At 41.6% G+C, this 21,537-nt stretch overlaps 1 protein-coding gene across 4 annotated transcripts in view; it reads right to left on the bottom strand.

Annotated features, from left to right (window-relative positions):
* Positions 1-21,537, bottom strand: part of prkg1b (protein kinase cGMP-dependent 1b) — a 253,290-nt gene that overhangs the window by 144,298 nt on the left and 87,455 nt on the right. The gene's annotated exons all lie outside the window — the stretch shown is intronic.

Below are 21,537 nucleotides of genomic sequence, written 5' to 3'. Positions count from 1 at the left end.
CCGAACATTCGCCAGAAGTTTGACTTTAATACCAACACCGGTTGTGGTATCTAGCCTAGATCAAATCAGCAGCCTGGGTGCTTGGGACAAGCAAATTTCATTTTCAGGCTACTAGTTTTGTTGTTCATAGTAGCCCAGGGGACAAGTAGGCTCAGCAAAAAGAAAACTAAATGAAACACTACTGTTGATTTTTTTTTATTTGGTGTGTATTCCTAAATTTCTTCTTAAGGATCAGTAGCCCATCCAGATGTCCGTCCATCCATCCATCTATCCATCCATCCCTCCATCCATATATGCTTGAATTCAGTGTCCTTTGTGGTGGTGTGATGCACCTCAATGTAACTGTAGAACATGCCTCACAATCCCATTGCCTTTTGCACAACAAACATCATCTGAGTCACAATCTGGCTGACGACAGAATGGTATTTACTCTTTTCAGAATCAGTAATCAAGTATGTGGAAACACTGACAAAGTCAAGCAACATAAAGTGCAGTGCAAAGCCATCATAACTCTTGTTACAATCACCTCTGAAAGTATTGGAATGGAAAGGCCAGTTCCTTTGTATTTGCTATACACTGAAGACATGTGGGTTTGAGATCAAAAGATGAATATGAGATGATAGATCAGAATTTCAGCTTTCGTTTCGTGTTATTTACAGTTGCAATCAAAATTATTCAACCCCCATTGCAAATGCAAAGTATATTATCAAAATTTACAGTTAAACGCAACAAATGTTTTCAAGTGGTTTCAACAAATTCAACTGGAAATGCAACTTATAATGACTTCTCCAGTCTCAAAATTATTCAACCCCCTGAATAGAATCCATCACAACAGCACAAATATTCAAAACAGATGTTGTCTCAAGCACACCCGATGCAACTAATCAAGGGCTTCATTTGTTGACCAGGTGTGCTTGAGCTGGAATACATGAAATACCTGAACTGGCTAGGGGCAGAAAATAAATAAAAATATCTGGATAGGGCAGAAAAAGGAAGCTATCAATGGCTGCAACCAAACTTCTGAGAAGGCAGGTTGTGAAAAACCCTTGAGTGACTGCAAAAGACCTAATTTCCTCACCAAAAGACTGCAAAAGACCTAATTGTTCACCAAAAACAAGAGTGGTCTGCAACCAAAGGTGCAATATTCTAAGTTTTTTAACACATCTAGATGTAAAAATCAGGAAACAAAAGATGAAATTCTCATATTCATCTGTGGATCTCAAACCCAAATGTCTTCAGTGTATACCAAAAAAAATGGCCTTGCTGTTTTTATTTTCAGAGGGGATTGTAGATAGTCTTGAATTATATTTTCACAAACAATACAAAGACTAGAACACCACATCTCATAGTCAATATATTTACTGTCACCTTTTAACTTTTTATTGAGAGAGCAAACACAATGTGCTTCATCAAAATCTTTATGAGGAAAGAATTAGGAATACAGTTACACATTCTTCCTTTTCTCCAATTTCATATACTAGCTAACTAGATCACCATACATAATTATTTTAGCTGCCACTTTTTTAGCTCAGTCATTTAGGGACTGGGCAAGCATACTGGAGCTTTAACCTGCCTAGTAGGTTAGCTAATTAATTTGAAAATGAATATGCATTTTGAAATGCATGTTTTTATGACTGAAAGGTTTGATAGTAAGCCTGGTAGACACATCCCTCAAGCATATCATGTCCCTCATGCTGGCAGTATATGTCAAGACACAAAAGAACAAAACAAAAGCAAACCACCACCAAATACGTTCAAAGTACTGTATAATCAAAAAGAAACAGATGCCTAGGACACTCTGTACCCCTAGAGGGAGTAGAATGGTTTTGAGAAGCTGTTGCCATCACATGTTTCAGTGTTTTCAGTGTTTGCTGTGAACTGCTTCCATGAGTAAAATGTTTTGCCTGTGGGTTGGTAGAATGCCATGTGTACCCCTATTGATCACAGAAAAAGTAGTGCTGTTTGTTACTACATGAATTTATTATATATCAGTGAATTGGTTTACTTCCAGGGGGTGGAGTGTATTTCAAACTGGATAAATGCGTTTAATGTGTTTTTTTGTGTGCTGTACAGTGCTGTGTGGGTATATAGGCATATATAGGCATAGAGGAGGAGTTCAATCAGATCCAGCTCAGTGGACTTTTGGTTCTGCAGTGAGGGCTACCTCCCATGGTGAAAGAACTGCTCACAGAAACAGCATGTTCCCTTGCAAATGGAACTCAAATGTTGCTTGAGCTTCATGCTGTGGGAAGTGCTCTCACATGTGACCGGCATCTGAAGCTTGTGTAAAATCATGCCTATTTATAGGCCTGCCATGATCAGGTGATGTGGCAATTAACCACGTCGCATGATATAAAACGGCCTCTGTGAACCACGCTGTCAGCCTTGTTATCTTTTGTGAGACTGCATGGCGGTCATTTGTGTGAATGTTCGCAAAGGACTTTTCAAAATAAGAAAGAAAAATCTCTTTACTTTTCTGTCCCTTTAAAAAAGAAAAAAAGAGAAAAGTATGAGTGAGGAAGAATCCAGGAAGTGTGTCATGCCTTGCTCCATTTCATCACAGGGGGGTGGACAAACTTTCTGTGTGAAGTGTCTAGGGTTGGACTACGCCAGGGCAGCCCTCGAGAGGGCTGACTGTGCACATTGTGAAGGTCTTACAATCAGGCAGTTCCGCTTGCGGCTCGCTCTCTTCTCAGCCAAAGGGAGGTTTCAGAGCGTCATGGCCGGGGAAGAAGAAGTGGCTCATAGCAGGCTGGACGAGCCCTTTCTCCCCAGGGGATATAACTCTCCCTCACACCACAGAAAACTCTCCTTTTTTCCAGAAGTGCATGATGAAATATCACACTTCTGGGGAAAACCATACACTAGTTGTATTTATAACACCGCAAAGTCAGATTATTTGGCCATCATGGGGAATGAACAGCATGGCTATTTAGCTATGCCAAAGGTGGAGGAGGCACTTGCGAGCTCCCTCTCTCCATTGACGGCAGGTAATTTAGGGTGGCCGGCTTTGCCATCCAAGCCATGTAAGGCCACATGATCATGGTTGGTGGGAAAAGCCTATGCGATCTTGCTTGTGGGTCACTGCATGTAATGGCAGGGTTGCAGGTATTCCAAGCAGACCTGCTGAGTGAGCTTGACATTAGGGAGGGAATTGGGCTGGAGGCAGTGGCAGAGCTTTGCCACACCACGGATTTGTCTCTCCTGTGAATTAAACAAACGGTCCGTCACATCGGACCTTTGATGGGTTGCTTGGTTGGGGTGGAGAGGCACCTATGGCTCAACCTCTTAGACATGGGGGACAAAGTTAAGGTCTCCCTGCTGGATGCCCCTGTTGAGCTTTCTGGCATGTTCAGCGGGGCATTTAATGCCATTGCGGACAGGTTTCGTGAGGCGAAAAAACAAATGGCGGCATTCGACCAGTTCCTTTCCTGTAGTGTCGAGGTCACCCGGGCATCCATGAGTCGAGCCCGGGTCCGCACTAGTGCGAGGGAGGCACAGAAGGTGAGTGTGGTGGCCTGCTTCCCCCTGCGGAGAGCCAGGTGGACTGGCGGGCCACAGTCACAGCCTGCTAATAGGCCTGATCTAAGAGTGATCATAAAAGCCAAGCAGACAAAGAGGGAGCGGTCCTGATGGGCTGTATCAGGGATGAGAGGTTGTTAGGGCAGTTAGCTCCCAGTACTACTGTAGGGCCTCCCCTAGCCAAGGTCATCCCAAGTTTTCAGTCTTCTCTGGTCAGCAAGCTGTTGCAGGGCAATGAAAATCTGATGCTTTCCCTCAAACAGAATGTGGAAGAGTTAATGTCACTAAAAGACCATCTGACATGAGAAAACAAATAAAAAATATGTACCCCATTCCCAGAGGGAGGGGGGTTTTCAGAGCCATTATTTCCTGGTCCGCAAAAAAGATGGGAGTATGTCTACATGGCCACCATTTTGGCCAGCCACACCACTATTGATGGAGCCTCTGTGGGGCAACATCCTCTAACATCAAGGTTTATGCGTGGTGTCAGACAGCTGAGGCCCATCTGCAGACCTGGAAGGTCTGTCAGGTGCCACATTTGAGTCCTTAGAGCCACCCTCAGAGAAGCTTCTGACTCTACAGGTAGCTCTTCTGCTGGCCCTGACATCTCTCAAGTGAGTAGGAGATCTACAAGCTCTCTCTGTTGCTCCTTCCTGCCTTGACTTTGCCCTTGGATTAACCAAGGCCTTCCTAGATCCTAGGCTGGATTATATTCCTAAAAGGGCCTATGTCTGCTGCTCAGCCAGTAGTGTTGCAGGCTTTCTGCCCTCATCCGTTCCTCACACCGAGACAACAAGAGAACAAGAGAAAATGCACCTGCTGTGTCCAGTAAGGGCTCTCTGTACTTATGTCCACCGCTCTGACCAGTGGCGTAAATCTGAGCAGTTGTTGCTCTGCTTTGGTGGTGACAGTAGAGGTGATGCTGTGTCAAAGCAGTGCATATCTAATTGGATAGTGGAAGCAATCTGTATTGCTTATGAGGTGCACCGTCTCGCTATGCCTCTGGGCATAAAGGCTCATTCCACTAGGGGAGTCGCCTCCTCAAAGGCTTTGTCCAAAGGGGTACCCTTAAAGATGCATGTGCTGTGGCGGGGTGGTCTACGCCACACACATTCATTCGATATTACAGCTTGTATATACATTCCACCCTAGGCGCAAGTGTCTTGCAGTGAGACTCAGGCTCGGATCTTTTGAACAGGCCATACCCTCAGTATGATAGAGTGGGAATTCTCGTTCCCACAGCATAAAGCTCACACAATGTTGAGTTCCCTTTGAAAGGGAAGGTCTGGGTTCCCTGAGAAAGGAACCAGACATTAAGCAGCTTTGTCATAATGTGGCATGCCTGTGAATTGCATCTTCACTTCAGATAATACAGGCTGACATTGTGGTTCACAGGTGCTGTTTTATATTACGCAACACACTTAATTGCCACGTCACCTGATCACGGCAGGCCTATAAAGAAGCATGATGTTACATAAGCTTCGGATGCTGGTCACACATGAGGGTGCTTCCCACAGCATGAAGCTCACACCACGTCTCGTTCCCTTCTCAGGGAACAGGGTTAAATGCGTAAGCCAGACATTTTCTGAGCTCAAGTCAATTCCATTCCATGCAAGGAGATGTCACAATCACCTGAGTATTAACACAACCTCCAACAATCATTTCTTGGTTACGTCCTGGTTTAAAGTATTTAAGCAGTTCATCTTATAATTGCCTTTGCAAAGTCTTGCCATACTTAGTGTTTGCATAATAAAAGGCCATTTATTTTTTAATTATTCTTTGGCCACGTGACTAATTCTGAGTGTGTTTTGACCTTTGCCTGCCTTAATTTTTTGGATTTTGGATTATGATTTCAATTTGTCTGCCAGGATCTGTATTAAAACCGCACTCCACCTCTGTGTCATGTTTAACAGTAGTCTCCCATAGTCAGCTATTGGGAAGTCACACACAATAGCCCCTGCAGATAACTACCACTATGCAGGACCTAATCAGAGTTTGCTAAGGCACTGTCAGTACCGTACCAGAAGTCATCACTGGCGGCAAAATGACACCCCAGATGTAAATACAAAGAATATATGTGTAGCTCTTCTTGTAAATCATCTTTACACACTGTTAATTTTCATAAATGGAAGTCAATTAATCCAACAGATTCTGCAGACTCTGTCATTTCATCTCTTCATGGATTCTCATCAGTTCCTCTTGAAGATATGATTTTACAGTTGAATAGTGTTCTCACCTTTAATCTGGACTCCTTTGCTCCCTTGAAGTCATGCAATGTCAATGTTGCTCATTCTGATCCTTGATATAATGACAACTCTAATGCACTCTATGATGGCAGCTTATAGTAAAATGGAGTGCAAATGGTATGATTCTGGTATGAATGTATTTTTTCAAGCTTGGAAAGACAGCCTGGGGGAATATATAGCTGCTATTGAGTCTACAAGATCTGCCTATTTTTCTCAGATTATTTAGAATAATCAAAGCATCCCAGGCATCTCTTCCATACTATAATCAAACTCCTCAAAGTTGATGTTGGCACCTCTTTGCCTGTTACAAATAAGTTATGTAATGAGTCTTTTCATTTTTTCAGTACTAAAATTGCCAATGTTCATAACCCAATTTATGCTAGACCTGTTTCCCCTTCAACACTCTGCTTGCTTAATTTCTCTGGCACGTTTCACAAATTTTTCTCCAACTGACTCAGAGTTGCTTACTAGGGAGGCATCATGTATGAAAGCCACCACTTGCATGCTTGATCCCCTGCCTACAAGCTTATTTAAATCTAGCTTTAACTCTTTGTGCCCGATTGTTCTCAGCATTATTAATGACTATCTGCACAGTGGTGTTGTACCAGCAGCATTGAAAACTGCTGCTGTAACCCCAGTTCGAAAAAAGCATAACGTTGATTTGGACAATTTAAATTATTATCACCCTATATCAAACCTTCCATTTTTGGCAAAAATTTTAGAACGTGTTGTGGCTTTGCAACTGCACAATCACCTTACTGTTAATAATCTTTTCAAGTCCCTTCAGTCTGGTTTTTTGTAAAGTTTACAGTACAGAGACAGCTTTGGCCAAGGTCACCAATGATCTGTTAATAGCCTCAGATTCTGGTTCTCTTTCCATCCTTATCCTTCTTGATCTTAGCGCTGCTTTTTACACTGTCAATCACAACCCCTTACTCAACCGACTTGAAACTGTCTTTGGTGTTTCTGAGACTGTTCTAACCTGGATTAGAACTTATCTCTCTGATCACCGCCAGTTTGTTTTTATGAGTGGTTTCAGGTCTGAGATTGGCTCTGTTTCTACTGGTGTCCCTCATGGGTCAATTTCAAGCATCTTACTTTTAAGTATTTATATATTTCCTCTTGGATTGCTCTTAAGATCACTCAGGATTAAATATCGATTCTATGCAGATGATACTCAGATTTTCATATTTACTCTAAGTCTGGTCAAAATGTGGATGTTTCTTTTCTCTCCCATTGTATTTCTGAGGTAAATACATAGATGACCCAAAACCTTTTGTGTCTTAATAGTGATAAGACAGATTTTATTGCTTATTGGCTCTTCTCATCTGTTTCGTAAAGCTGGTTCGCTAATGTTGAAGGTAAACGGCTCTGCTTTGGAGCTCCAATTTAAATAAAAAAAATCTATGAGTCAAATATTTGATTCGAGTTTGTCTTCTGACCCACACGTACAATCTACTGTCAAGAATTCCTTTTTTTCATCTAAAAAAATTGAGATATATTAAATATATACATATTTTTGCGATATGTAGTGGACAGAGCTTTCTCGTCCTATGCTCCTAGACTCTGGAATGCACTCCCTGTTCATATTAGAGATGCACAGAATTTAAGCATTTTTAAATCTAACCTAAAAAGTCATCTTTTTAGGTTAGCTTTTTCTTAATGATTTTAACCATTTTGTATTCAAGTCTGTGTTTGTTTTTGTAAATTTTGTGTTTTTATCTGAGTATTTTTTTGTGTAATGTGCCTTGAGAAACTGCTTTAAAGGTGCTACATAAAAATAAAGTTGTTTTTTATTATTATTATTATTATTATTATTATTATTATTATTATTATAGCTCTACCTGCTAAATACCCCTTGGGTAAAATGCAAGGTATTCATAATATACTACTCTCTTCTGTTTTCAATTTAATACATTTTTCAATAGGAGGCATACTGTTAGACTACATAAACAGCATATACTGTTGGGATGTTGTCACGAATCGAGGTTGAGCCAGAAGCAAGTGCAGATAATAACATTTATTGAAACAGACATACTAGGAAACAAAGACACAAAGACAACTTGGAAAACTACTGTGGCACGAAACAAAACACCGAGACATGAACAACGAGAGTCTAAGACAACGAAAGACAAGCAAACAGTGCAGACAAGGACTATATATACACATGAGTGCTCATTAACAAAACGTGAATCAGGTGCAGGTGGTCATGTGACAGCTAGTGCAGTGCAGTGGCTGATGGGACGTGGAGTCCAGAGTTTCTTGATACGTGACACATGTTGTATATGTTCATTATTTGGCTCCTTTTTCAGGAGAGGTGTTGGCTATTGTGTTAGTTTATTTAACAAAAACAGGAACAGATAAGATATGAAGAAATAGGTGGCATGATTCCATTTTTCTTAGAACCTATTACGAGAGCAAACACACAAACAATGGAACTGGCATTTAAACTGTGGCTTTGTGCAACGTTGCAAGAGACCATATAATACAATGACAGACAGTGGGAAGTTTCAAAACAAAAGACAGTGTTTGGAAGTTCTGTTTGAAAGCTTACATATAGTTTTTTACAAATTCAAACCTTTTTGCCTTTCTTGCTCAAAAGATAGCTTTTTGCAGTTAAACATCATGGCTTATAATTTGAGCTTATGGTACTCTGTGTGTTTCGTTTTGAACACTAATATTGAATCATGTAAACAAAAAAGTTAAAGTGATCAAACTGTGATTTTAGATGTACTCTTGCACTTTGCATATTTATAGCACCAATTGTTTTTCACCTATGCAGTTAGAATGTATTTCAGCTTAGCATTGACCTAAAAATGGCACTGAAAGAATCCAAAGTCATAAAACTGAATTGTAATATTGAGAAGGCATCAAAATGTTAATGCCTTGTGCAACTCTAGTATACACTATTCAAAACCCTGCTTGATTTATGTAAAATGCTGCTGCACTACTCACTGCAATAAAAGGACACTGCTACCACAAGAATGGGTATACAGTTGAGTAGTTGAGTTCACCATGACATAAGCCATGACCAAGGAATGTTTATTGAGAAGAGTTCAAGTGGAATACGATATGGAAATGTCACAGCACATTCCAGTTGCTGAAAAATTACAAGGCTGGGCTATTCATATTTTTTTCCCATCATAGTAGGACCCATGAGCTACTGATATAGCTGTCACCAGCATTAGTTTTTCTTATGTCCAGAGAAGAAAAAAATACTTTCTATTGACTTTCACAAAAACAAATGTTTTCATTTGGTGTATATGTTTAAATGTAACACACTGGTGCGAGGAAACTCGTTTCTGTAACTATAGCAACATACAGGTATGTGATAAGAGTGATGAAAACTAGTGCAACGCCTCATATAACTACACTTCTAGCACAGAACACAGTACTCAACAGACCTGCTGACCACAAAAGAGGAGTAAATATTCTCCATTTACCTTGACAGAAAGCAAAGATGCTACATCTTTCAAGCAGGAAAATCAAGTCAAGGCTGAAATATTACTAATGTGATATGGCGGAAGGGGCTTCCTGGGAGGTCAGTTATTATTAGGGAGTTCAAATTGTCAGTCATTCCCGGTGCAATTATCAATCATTCCAGATTTAAAAAGAATATGGCCAAAATTTTCTTGATCACACCCATGACCATTTCAGATTTGCTGTTATAATAACCTCCACTCTAATCTTTCCACTAAATTTTGGAGCATGGCTGTGTGGATTTGCCTATTCAGCCACAAGAGCATTATTAATTTCAGAAGCTGATGTCGGGTGAGGAGGCCAGAGGTGCTGTCAGCATTCCAGTTCATCCAACACAAAGGTATTCTGTGGGATCGAAGTCAGGGTTCTGTGCAGACCACTCAAGTTCTTCTATACTTGCCCTGGCAAACCATATCTTCATGGAGCTCACTTTGTGCACAGGGACATTGTCATGATGGAACAGATTTGGGCCCTTTAGTTCCAGTGAAGAGAAACTGTAATACAATGGCATAGTGTTCTTCCAACTTTGAAACAACAGTTTAAGGAAGGCCTACATATAGGTGTTATGGTAAAATGTTCACAAACTTTTGGCTATATAATTATTGAATGTCTCATCTGCCATTTTTATTGAGGGTTACTGGTCTTTTTGCATATTTTGAGTTGGTTTTGAATTATTTTCATTTTCATAGCATGCTCCATGTGGAGTTCGTTTGCAAACTGCAAAAATATTGGCAGGTCTGCCTCATGGTTAACCATATCAAGTGAAAATTAAGATGTGATGTGAGGAGAGAACATCACATATCAAAGCTGAAAAAAATCAAAGCTGGACTATGGCTACACAGCCATCCATTCCCTAGAAATTCATATATTCAATGCTTTCCCTTAGTCTTTATTAATGCACTTCACTAGCTACTAGCTCACCATGCTGTATGTAATTACATTACATTAGCAATTGTTTTTAGGCTAGTCATTTAGTTTCTAGGAAACTAAAACATGTGACTGGGTACATCACAGGAGTTGCTACTTGTCTAGTGGGCCAGCTAATGCACTTATGCTATGACCCTGATATAGACATACTTACACACCACTCATAAATGACAGCAGTTTGCTTGAACCATATGCCTAATGCAGATGGAGTATGAAGCACGTGTTCTGAGAGGCACACACTTTACTGAGCTCTGCAAAAAAAAAAAAAAAAGGCTGAATTCCCCACCTACACTACAACAAATCACCATGTGCCCAATCTTATTTGCTTTTTCTCATTTGCACCCTAAAGTCTATGCTCTGGTTGCTTATGTTTAAACCAGTCCTAACCAGCAAAGAAAATCTCTTGCTATTTGTATAAATAAATAAATAAATAAATAAATAAATAAATACTCCTCATTACCTGAACCTCTAAGTTTCTAAACTGTTAACAAGAGAGGAAACAGGCCACTTTACACAGCACTGTCCTTATCCAGCTGAGCTAAAGTGCTCTATTATGCAATGCTGTGTGCATACACTGAATATATTGTACTACATGCAGCACATTAGAGCTGTGGGAGATCGAGCTTGTTGAAACGGCAGCAACTGTCAGCACCTGATGACAGGCACAGGAAACAGAAGGAATAATTATGTGAGAGCTGTCACTACCGGCACTGTTACACATTTCTAATAAAGGATCGACTAGACCCCTGAACAACTATAGACCAGAGGGTTTGCCTGCTACACTGAGATAATTACAAGCAGCACACTTACACAGGCCAAGTGGTGTATCAACCACACCAAATACAGCGTGCATTATTATAACTGATGAATTTCAAAAGACTTACATGAAAATAACTCATACAGCACAGTAGCTACCCTTAATGTCAGCTCTGAAAGCTCGAAAGTGTGAAAATGGTGTATTGTTAAAAGAAGCTACCTAAACTGCGGCTTTATGAAAGGAAAAAAAAAAAGAGTTGCCTTTTGCACATAGATGTCAGACACATCCAGCCTTACAATACTAACCTAAGGGCAAGAAAGCCATGTGTTTTACAATGCTGTGCACAGGACTTCCACCTGTGACGTAGCATGGTTTTGTCTCTTCTGATAAGCAGGAGAGAAAAGACATTTTGCAGCCAGCAATTCACAGGTTCAGTTCACACTTGGGTCATTCTGTGTTAAGCAAGTCGGCAGCAGGAGGATGAAGCCTTTTTATCTGGTGAGATAATGTGAAGAGGCAGGTTTATGGAAAGCTAACCTCAATCAATCAAACACAACAAAGGCTCATCCACTAAGGACTGAAGTTGTGGAGGGCCTAATAATATGGCTCAATTTGTACATTTACATTTGATAATTTTGCTCTTATCAAAAGCCACTTACAGGATGTGCAAAGAGCTGAAAGCACAACTGTCATGTAAATAGCGGAGAAGGACTAGAGACTTCGATTCCCATCAGCCACTGCACCTAGTCACATGTCTTGATTCGCGTGTTTCACGTTTTGGCTCATTAGCACTGGTGTATATATAGTCACGTTCAGCACTTCACTAGATGTCTCGTGTTGTTTGGTCTGTCTATCGGTGTCCCATTATGCTCGCTCTTGTGTCATGTAAACCTTGTCTTGTTTTGTGCATTATTAAATGTTCATTTCAGTTCTGCATTTACATCTGTCTCTACCTATAAACATGACAAGAACAATGCAAAGTGCTTGGAAAATGTAAATGTATTCATGGAATGAAAGAATAAAGATTAAAGCTAGTACAGGAGAGGTAACAAAAAAGACAATTTCAAACAAGTGGGGACCTACGTAAGTGCATAGATTATTATTGATTGTATTGGTTAGTTGTTGCAGCTCTAAATAGTAATACAAAATAGCTCTAATAGCCAACACACACACATCTTACCAAATGTAATGATATCAACATAACATTGTTTTTGCATAACTGATAACTGTTAGAGGTGGTGGGTAGGGTTGCCACCATACAGCTCCAGTGTCCGCACCGCAACCCTGAGTTTTGATTACTATCTGTGCAGAGTTTCACACATCTTTATGTTTCATCCATTTTTATACAGGTTCTCTGGTTTCCTCCTCCCTCCCAAAAACATGCCGATACATGGATTGGCTACTAGGAGTCCCCCTATTTGCTCAACCTCAACCCTGACCAGGATAAAGTTGTTACTGAAGATGAATGAACGATTTACTTAGTCATATATACTCAGCAAAAAAAGAAACATCCTCTCACATTCAACTGCTTTTATTTCCAGAAAATTTCTTAACATGTGTAAATATTTGTATTAACATAAAAACATTCAACAACTGAGTCATAAACTGAACACGTTTCACAGACAATTGATGAACAGAAATGGAATAATGAATCCCTGAACAAACAGTCAGTCAGTCAGTCAGTATCTGGTGTGGCCACCAGCTGCTTTAAGTATTACAGTGAATATCATCCTCATGGACAGCACCATACTTGTACGTTTTTGCTGTGAGATGTTAGTCCACTCTTCCACCAAGCCATTTGCAAGTTCTCAATCATGTCTGGGGGGACACACAGTTACACGTAATTTTCCACTGCAACGATGATCAGCTGTCCTTCCTGTCTTCCTGTAGCACTGTCTTAGGCGTCTTGCATTACAGACATTGCAGTTTATTGCTCTGGCAACATCTGCACTATTCATGACTTCCTGCAGCAGGTCTATGGCATGTTCATGCAGGTGAGCAGGCATCCTAGGAATCTTTCTTCTGGTGTTTTTCAGAGTCAGTAGAAAGGTCTCTTTACTGTCCTAAGTTATTGTAACTGTGACCTTAATTGCCTACCGCCTGGAAACTGTTAGTGTCTTAAGGACTGTTCTATAGATGAATCTGCAATAACTGTGTATGGGTCATTGAACAAGCATGAATAACTTTGCTTAAACGCTTTCCAATAAATATCTGTAAAGATTATTTGGATTTTAAAAAATTATCTTTAAAATACAGTTTCCTGAAAAAGGGACCTTTCTTTTTTTGCTGAGTATATATCTGAATAACCAATGCCCCAAAAAGTAAGTTTGATGATAAACCATGGAATGACAGTTGCATGAAGGGAACTTGAGTCTGCTTATTAAATAGAATCTTATTACTTAGTGCCTTCTACATGGGGACAGTAGAAGGCATCTTCACCAGCTGTCTCCCCACTGATGCTGAGAACAGCTGAGAAGATCATAGGTGTCTCTATAACAACTACTGATGCCTCCTACCATAAATGCTGCATCCACAACACTGCCAGCATTGTGGATGTCCACTCCCACACCTCTCATGGACTCTTCACCCTCCTGCTATCTGGTAGCAGGTACCTGAGCATCCGTGTCACCACCACCAGACTGCAAAAGCTTCCTCCTTGAGGCAGTCAGACTATTCATCTACCCGACACCCACCTGGATTAATCAAACACTTCTCAACACCCACCATCATATGGCCAGCACTGCACCCTTGCACTTCATGATGCTGTTTTGGGACACTTCTGCTGTTATGAGGCACTTTTTTCACTGCATTTTCGGGCCCAGGTACTTTTTAAGTGATCTTTAATTGACTCTACAAGTACCAAACAGTTAACAAAAAATTATTTGCACTGGCATCTCCCATCCAATACTGCTCTGTTGTCCTCTCTAGTTAGCAGCATTATGTAGTCCAGTGTACTGTGCTGTTGTATGTGCCTATGTTGCACCATGAGCCTGAAGAAACTATTACTTTTGGGACACTTCTACACAAGAATGTGTAAAAGTGTAATCTTACAACACTGACAGGTTTAAATTACACTCAAGGATGTCTGGAAGTAGCAGATGATAAAAACAGCAGTATGTCAATGTTTTTCCAATTAGCAAACAAGCTTCAGACAATGTCACTAAGAAGTTAATTGTACAATTTGAGATGTACAGTACATAATTGTGTTGAATTCTAGGAAATGGACAGAAAAACAGTGAGGTGTGTCTGTGTTTTTAGATACTATAGACCTTTGTGGAAGGAATAGAAACAGCCATTTGGAGTGGATGGGTAAGCATATACCATCACTTAGGAATGAAGGACATTTAAGAACTGGGTTTTCACCTTATCAGCATGTTCAGATCTGGCATGTTCAGACCACATGCCAGACAGCTTGATGGTGAGCAGGGGTGTAGTTCTAGACCAGGGTATGCAGACAATGTGGTCCCAAGCCCTTTGATGCCAAGAATGTCAGAACAAGGGTTTCTTGACAAAATTTATCCAATTTATTATAGGAGATATAGCAGTTCTTTTAAGGAGACCAAAAGTAGAGTATGAGTGTTATGGACTGAATTTTTCTTTTCTGTAAAGTAGTCTAAAAATATCATGATTTCACAGTATCAATATAAATGATCATTTAAAAATACACAAGTCAGGTGGAAATAAATTAATAAAATTAAATAAATCTACAGAAAATTCATAACGAATTCTTTGTACAAAAATCTTTGCACATATTTGTGTGTATTTGTATAGCAAAAATCAAAGGAAACAAAAGGATCAAATATGCCAACCTTCCCTTAGGGGAAGTTCAGAGGAAAGGGGTTTCAGCCAGACACAAAAGTGATGAGAACCTCTGGAGTAAGGAACTTGCTCAGTTAAAAAAAAAAAAAAAAACAGGTAATAGGCAGAAATGCATTTTAATCTATATTTTGAAAAAGTCAGTGATGAGTTAACCATTTAATCATACACTGTGACTAACCATCAAAGTGTAACAACAATGTTGCTATAGTTAAAGCTAGAAAAAATGTTAGAGCCTTTGTCAGAATGTGGCTTCTATAGTCAGGACAGGCCATATTTTTCTGATGTGATGAAAAATTATACAGTGTGTTGGTCTGGTAGTATTTATGTCATACTTTTATTTATTCATCAGTGCTGATACAACTTTGTATTCACTGAAAAGCAAGAAGTTACAATCTCAGCTTGGGTCCCAGAAACACTTCAGCAGATGATGCTCTTCTCTAGCTCAAACATAAATTTTCTGTACCGCTTATCCTACACAGCATCATGGGGAGAAATCCACACCAACATGGGGAAAACATGCAAAACTCAGAATGGTCAGAAACCCAAGCTCAAACCAAGGATCAAACTAGGGACTCCAGAGCTGTTAGGTGGCCATGCTTCCTCAGACCACCAAGAATAAATACACCAACCACAAGCAAGTTTTCACAGCATCATTCAAAATAGAAACAAGCAAAAGGCCTATTCTGGAACCTTTCAAGGAACTGAACTATCCTGAATAAGAACTATCTGAATGTTCCTATGTATCCAGCTAATCTATACACATTTCTTAACACATTTCTTAACCACATTTTTTGTGTTGTGTCACCACATCACTGCAGGAATCTGAGGAACAAAATAAATTGGTGAATCTTGAATATCCCAACAGTTTAGTACAACAACAAAGCAAACATGGAGCATATTGAGATCGAAGCGGTTCTTTATCGCTTTTGTTTTGTGAACACTGTATTTTTAATTTTTTTATTTTACCCAAAGGTGTACAGGGACCAAAAATAATTTCCCAATTTGTATCTCTATCTTCCACCTGCTGCAAGTGGTGTGGGCTTATAAGCATGTGAATAAAATAATTCTCTACATTTTTAACAAAAGATTTGTTGAATCATTTTGCTTTAATGGTTGTGGCATGCTCTCTCGGACATAAAACAAGCATGAACTTATTTGTACCCATCCATTGGTCTATGAAGTCTTGGTAAAAAGGACACTTCACAGGCAGCATTGATTAAAAAAAAATCACAAATCAAAGATCAGACATACCTTTAAGTGAGTCCTATCAAATCTCATTTAAAAGTTCAGTTGTGATGTACTAAGGAAACCTGATACTTCAATAAATAATTTCACAAGGCTCTTATGTGATCAAAGCACATTCCCCATATAAAAGGTGTGTGGGATATTGGTCTGTTTCATTAGTCCCCGATTACTTTGCTTCAGACAGAGATAAAATGAAAATAGTGATGCTGGGAGCAAAGCAGTATATGTCATTAAAGTAAAGCAGCTGCTGAGGAAAAAGGCTTTTGGGTAGCTACAAATGAAACCAGAGAAAACTTCAGACATGTTGTATAAATGCAGAGAAATGGGGACTCTAATGCCAGAGTCACTTAAGAGATGGAAGAGAGGATGAGACTGGTGCCAGTGGATTCATAATGGGATGTAGCCGTATAAAAAAAAATGTAAATATATATATATATATATATATATATATATATATATATATATATATATATATATATATTGTAAAACGCAACATAAGTGTCATAGCAATTATAGTGAAAGCTTGTGCCTGGGGGGGACATAAATAAGCAGAATTATAAAAGCGATAGTTCAGAGGCAGCAGCCAGGCACAACTCCAGCAATCACAGCCAGTGCCAGTAAAGACAAAGAGTGCATCGTTTTTTTACTCTTTTCTACATAAATCCTCAATTTCTCTCATAAATTAAGCAGCTGGCACTGTTTTCAGAAAAAAAAAGTGGTATTAACAACCTAATATTTATTGTGGTAGCTTCACACAATGGTAGGGTGCGAGTTGGGGGGAATGCACACTCTCCCCTGAGAATTTCAAAATCCTCTGGTCTCTATGGCAACGAGGCACTCGCAGCACTTAACACATGAGCGGGCAGCTGGCGATGCATCTCTTTGTCTCTCTAAACTTTCGCTGCTAATGCCTCAAATGTAGCTCAGGAAAAGTGGAAATCTAAGGGAGTGGCTTTGTGTGGCTCAGAGGCTTTAAGTCCTTCATCCCTCACTCCTAATGAGCGAAAAGTCAGAGAGGTGGGAGGAAGAACTCAGGTAATCACTACCCTTGCAGTCCTACCTGTGCAATTCATTATGACAAATCACTCATTCGCTTAATGTATTGGAAATGCCTGCTGGGTGCAACGAGCTGAACGTTCACTTTAACAACATTTTATTACTTCCAGCAGTGCGTTAAGAAAGATAATTCGAAACAAGTATTATATTCTGTATTATAAATTCTTTATTCTAATATTTTGAGATAGTGGATTTTTGACTTCCATGAGCTGTAAGCCATAATCATCAAGATTAAAACAAAAAAAGGCTTGAAATATTTAACTTTATGTGTAATGAATCTGGAATATATGAAAGTTCCACGTTTTGAATTAAATTACGGAAAAAAATGAAATTTTCCACGATATTCTAATTTTTTGAGATGCATTTGTAAAAGGGAAAATGCCGGGCTCGTTATATCAGTCCAGCTTAACAGTCAGTTTCAGATATCAGCTTCCTACTAATTTTGTACTTTGTCGATTCTTAGCTACATGCCAGCCTTTCATCTTTGTATACTACACCTTAATGCTAGCTTAGTAATTGTGTATATAAGCTCAATGCTTCCATGTTTATGAGCCATTTTAGCACAAACATCAGCATGTGTAAAATCAGACATGAATTATTTGCACTCTGTAAATAACAGATAATTATTCCCTTCATCGCTGCCTGGAAAACGTCTGGGTAACCCTGTTCCCTGAGAAGGGAACGAGATGCTGTGTTTAGCATAACACTATGGGGAGCACCTCTCGCGCGACCGATATCTGAAGCTTGTGTAAAATCATGCTTATTTATAGGCCTGCCATGATCAGGTGATGTGGCAATTAAGCGCGCCGCGTGATATAAATATGGCACCCGTGAACCGCGCCATCAGCCTCCATTATCTGAAGTGAAGACGCAATTCACAGGCCTGCCCTGGTATGACAAAGCTACGCAATGTCTCGTTCCCTTCTCAGGGAACAGGGTTACATGCATAACCCAGACATTACCTTCCAAAGGGAACTTCGACGTTGAGTGTAGCATAACACTATGGGAACGAGAATACCCACTCCGTCATACCGAGGGTATGGCCTGTTCAAAAAGACCCAAGCCCTAGGGTCACTGCAAGACACTCGAGCCCGGGGTGGAATGAATATCCAGGCTGTAATAATGAATGAATGTGTGTGGCGTAGACCACCCTGCAGCAGCACACACATCCTGTAAGGATACCCCTTGGACAAAGCCTTCGCGGAGGCGACCGCCCTAGTGGAATGAGCCCTTATGTCCAGAGGCGTAGCGAGGCCGCGCGCCTCATAAGCAATCAAGATTGCTTCCACTTACTGGACACTTACTGGAGCCCTTACTGGACACAGCAGGTGCATTCTCTCTTGTTCCAGTGTGGGGAATGGAGGAGGGCAGAAAGCCTACAACACTACTGATGTAGGCACCTTAGGAATATAATCTGGCATAGGATACAGGAAGGCCTTGACTAATCCAGGGGCAAAGTCAAGGTGGGAAGGGGCAACAGAGAGAGCTTGTAGATCTCCTACTCGCTTGAGAGATGTCAGGGAGAGGAGAACAGCTACCTTTAGAGTCAGAAGCTTCTCAGAGGCTGACTCTAAGTGCTCAAATGGGGTCCCCGACAGACCTTCCAGGACCACAGAAAGGTCCCAGGAAGGTATGCGTAGCCTGCAGATGGGCCTCAGCCGCCTGACACCATGCATGAACCTCAGAGTTAGAGGATGTTGCCCCACAGAGGCTCCATCAACAGGGGCATGGCTGGCCAAAATGGCGGCCACATAAACACTGATTGTAGAAGGAGCCCACCCCGCTGAGAAATGTTCTTGTAAGAGCTCCAGGACTGTAGCTATTGCTTAGTTCACTGGGTCTACGGTGGATCCCTGCAGATGGGAATCTCCCAAGGAGAGCCATCTAGCAGGGATATTATCTCTCAGAACCATATTCGAGCTGGCCAATAAGGTGCTACTAGCAGCAGACATAGACTGTCTTGGCGAACTCTTGCTAGAACTTGTGGGAGCAGGGCGACGAGGGAACAGCGTAAAGATGTGACCTTGGCCACATGTGCACTATGGCATCCAGCCCTAATTGCACGGGAGGAGTGAGGTCTCCTCGAAGGCGAACACATGCAGTCCCGCTTGGCAAACCTCGCCATATGGACTCCACCACTTGTGGATGGAGCCACCAATTCCTGGACCTCAGCCCCTGCCTCAACAGCATGTCTGCCCCCATATTCCCAGAATGTACCTTGCACTCACTGACAAACTTTCCTTCTGCCCAGAGAAGAATTAGTTGCACCTGCCTGAACAGGGGGCACGGCCATAATCCTCCCTGGTGGTCAATATATGAGACCACTGTTGTGTTGTCTGTAAACACATGGTGACCTCTCAATTGAGGAAGAAGGAATTTCAGTGATAGAATTATGGCCCACATTTCTAGGCAATTTATATGCCTCACCAGATGAGGGCCGCACCAGAGACCGTGAGCTGGACAGCTGTCTAAGACCGCGCTCCAGCCTGTGAGGAAGGTGTCTGTCATTACCATCTTGTGCTAAAGAGACACCCCTAGAGTGTGACCCAAGGCTAGAAACTGGGGACACTCAAATTCTCAGAGCACGTAGGCATTGCCGTGCGACCGTGCAATTATTCTCAGAGGTTTGTTCATTGGACGAAACCCCCAACTTCTCAGCCACCATTGATGGTCTCCTATGCAATAGGCCCATGAGTGCCAATAGTCTCCCAAGAGCCAGCTCTATCTTGCTCAGTGTTGATAGCATTGACCCTACGCATGTTGGGGACAGAAATGCCCTCATTGTAGTAGAATCCTTATAACCCCTAGAAAAGTTGTCCACTACATTGGGGAGAGCATACTTTTCTGAGGTTGAACCTGAGCCCCAAGCTCTTCGTGTGGGCGAGAACAACATCTCGATGTTGAACTGCCAGCTCCCTGGATTGTGCTAGAATTAATCAGTCATCCAGGTAGTTTAGTACACGGATGCCCTGGAGTCACAATGGAGCCAGAGTGACATGCATACACTTTGTGAAGGTGCGAGGGGATAAAGCTAGTGATATTCCCATGTGGAAATATGCACCTTTTAGATCTATCGTCACAAACCAGTCCTCAAACTGGATCTATGGAACGATAAAGTTTGGGCGTCAGCATCTTGAACCTGTATGTCCGAAGAGTACAGTTCAGATGATGCAGATCTAAAATTGGCCACATACTCCAATTTTTTGCGGACCAGGAAATAACGGCTGTAAAAACCTCCCTCCCTGAGGGAACGGGGTAAATGTTCTATGGCCCCTTTGTCCAAGAGGGATCTTACTTCCTGCGCTAACGTCGGGCTCTGGTCTGTGCTATAAACTGGGCCCGGTAACCCTTTTCTACGGTAGACAGAACCCATGGAGACACTTTTGGCAGTAGTTTCCATGCTGCCAGATGGTCTTTTAGTGACGTTAACTATTCCACATTCTATTGGAGGGAAAGCATCAGATTTCCATTGCCCTGTGACAGCTCGCTGACCAGAGAACACTGAAAACTTGGGGACCACCTTGGCTAAGGGAGGCCCTACAGTAGCACTGGAGGCTAACTGCCCTAACAACCTCATGTCCCCTGATACGTCCCTCCACGGCCCCTCAGGACCGCTCTTCTTTCCCTGCTTAGCCTTTATGACCATTCTCAGATCAGGCCAAGTAGCAGGCCGTGGCTGTGGCCGCCCGGTTCCCCTGGCTGTCTGCGGGGGTTGGCAGGCTGCCATACTCGCCTTCTGGGTCTTCCTCACACTAGTGTTGGCTCCACTCGTGGATGCCCTGGTGAGCTCGAGACAACAGGGAAGGAACTGGCTGAATGCCTCGATATGTCGAGCTCACTCAGCAGGTCTGCTTGGTAGGCCTCCAATACTGTCATTGTCTGAAGTGACCCACAAGCAAGACTACTACCGCATAGGTCTTGCCCGCCAATGGCACGGTGGCCTTACACGGTGGCTTGGATGGCAAAGCCGGCCCCCCTAATTACCTGCCGTCGATTCAGTGAGGTAGCACCTAAGCGCCTCCTCCACCTTCAGCACAGCTAAATAGCCATGCCGTTCATTCCCCACAATGGCAGAATAATCCAACATCATGTGGTTATAAATACAGCTTATGAATGGTTTTCCCCCAAAGCCTGATATTTTGTCATGCACTTCTGGAAGAAAGGGGAGTTTCTACAGTATGAAGGATTTACTTTCACTGGGGAGAAAAAGGCTCATCCAACCTTAGTAATCACTTCAAGGAGCTCTTTATATGCTGCTCTCAGTTTTTAGCACATCCTTCTGGCTCCTCGGAGTCAGAGAGGAATTATTACTATTATTTTTGTGTGTGTGTGTGTTTTTTTTTCCCCTTTGGCTTTCTATAGCGGAAGGAGGAGTCGTGAACCCGGAAGACAGAGCAAGAGATAGAGCAGCGCTCATCTCTGACTCCTCTTCCGGATCCATAAGAGATCCCCCAAACCTGAGACGGCTAGCTGCCTCGGCAGCCC

The sequence above is a fragment of the Ictalurus punctatus genome, chromosome 13 (assembly GCF_001660625.3).
Source record: "Ictalurus punctatus breed USDA103 chromosome 13, Coco_2.0, whole genome shotgun sequence".
Classification (NCBI taxonomy): Eukaryota; Metazoa; Chordata; class Actinopteri; order Siluriformes; family Ictaluridae; genus Ictalurus; species Ictalurus punctatus.
The sequence above is the reverse complement of the archived record's forward strand: the minus strand, read 5'-3'. Positions and strand labels throughout refer to the sequence as shown.